The sequence below is a fragment of the Triticum dicoccoides genome, chromosome 1B (genome assembly GCF_002162155.2).
Source record: "Triticum dicoccoides isolate Atlit2015 ecotype Zavitan chromosome 1B, WEW_v2.0, whole genome shotgun sequence".
Taxonomy (NCBI): Eukaryota; Viridiplantae; Streptophyta; class Magnoliopsida; order Poales; family Poaceae; genus Triticum; species Triticum dicoccoides.
The window spans coordinates 160,800,477-160,801,536 of NC_041381.1; positions in this window are offsets into that span (position 1 = coordinate 160,800,477).

A 1,060-nucleotide genomic window follows, 5' to 3' on the forward strand; every position below is an offset into this window, starting at 1 on the left:
ATTCAGAGCTTTCTGCAACTCCCAGGGCACACGGGTCGACTACGCTTCAGTCGCCCATCCGCAGTCGAATGGACAAGCAGAGCGAGCTAATGGACTGATTCTTAAGGGATTGAAGCCTCGACTGATGCGTGATCTCAAACACGCGGCTGGAGCTTGGGTCGACGAACTTCCCTCAGTACTCTGGGGACTGCGGACCACACCTAATTGGTCGACCGGAAGAACTCCATTCTTCTTGGTCTACGGAGCTGAAGCAGTCTTGCCGAGTGATCTTCTCCACAATGCTCCTCGAGTTGAAATCTACAACGAAGCAGAGGCTGAACAAGCGCGGCAAGACGTAGTCGACCTTTTAGAGGAAGAAAGGGAGATGGCTCTGATCCGGTCGACCATCTACCAACAAGATTTGCGTCGTTTCCACGCCAGAAATGTGAGAGGTCGAGCCTTCCAGGAAGGAGATTTGGTTCTTCGAGTGGATCAGCACAAACCACACAATCTTGCTCCTTCTTGGGAAGGCCCCTTCATCGTCACCAAGGTTCTCCACAACGGGGCGTACCGTCTTTACAACGTCGAGCATAATATCGACGAGCCCCGAGCTTGGAACGCGGAGCTACTCCGCCCATTTTACACTTAAGTTTTATCACTCGGATGAGTTGCAATAAAGTACTTCTGTAGTTCATGGACCTCAAAATAATAGTGTCATAGTCCCTCCATAATTTCTGTCGCTTTCCACTCGGGGGCTTAGCTGCAGCCCTGTGCTCGCCTAAGTTATAAAAATCCTACCGAGTGGTAAGCCAGCCTTCCACTCGGGGGCTTAGCTGCAGCCCTGTGCTCGCCTAAGTTATAAAAATCCTACCGAGTGGTAAGCCAGCCTTCCACTCGGGGGCTTAGCTGCAGCCCTGCGCTCGCCTAAGTTATCAAAATCCTACCAAGTGTAGAGCAACCCTCTCACTCGGGGGCTTAGCTGCAGTCCAAGCACTCGCCTAAGTTACAAAAATCCTACCGAGTGAAGAGCAACCCTCTCACGCGGAGGCTTAGCTGCAGTCCAAGCACTCACCTAAGTTAT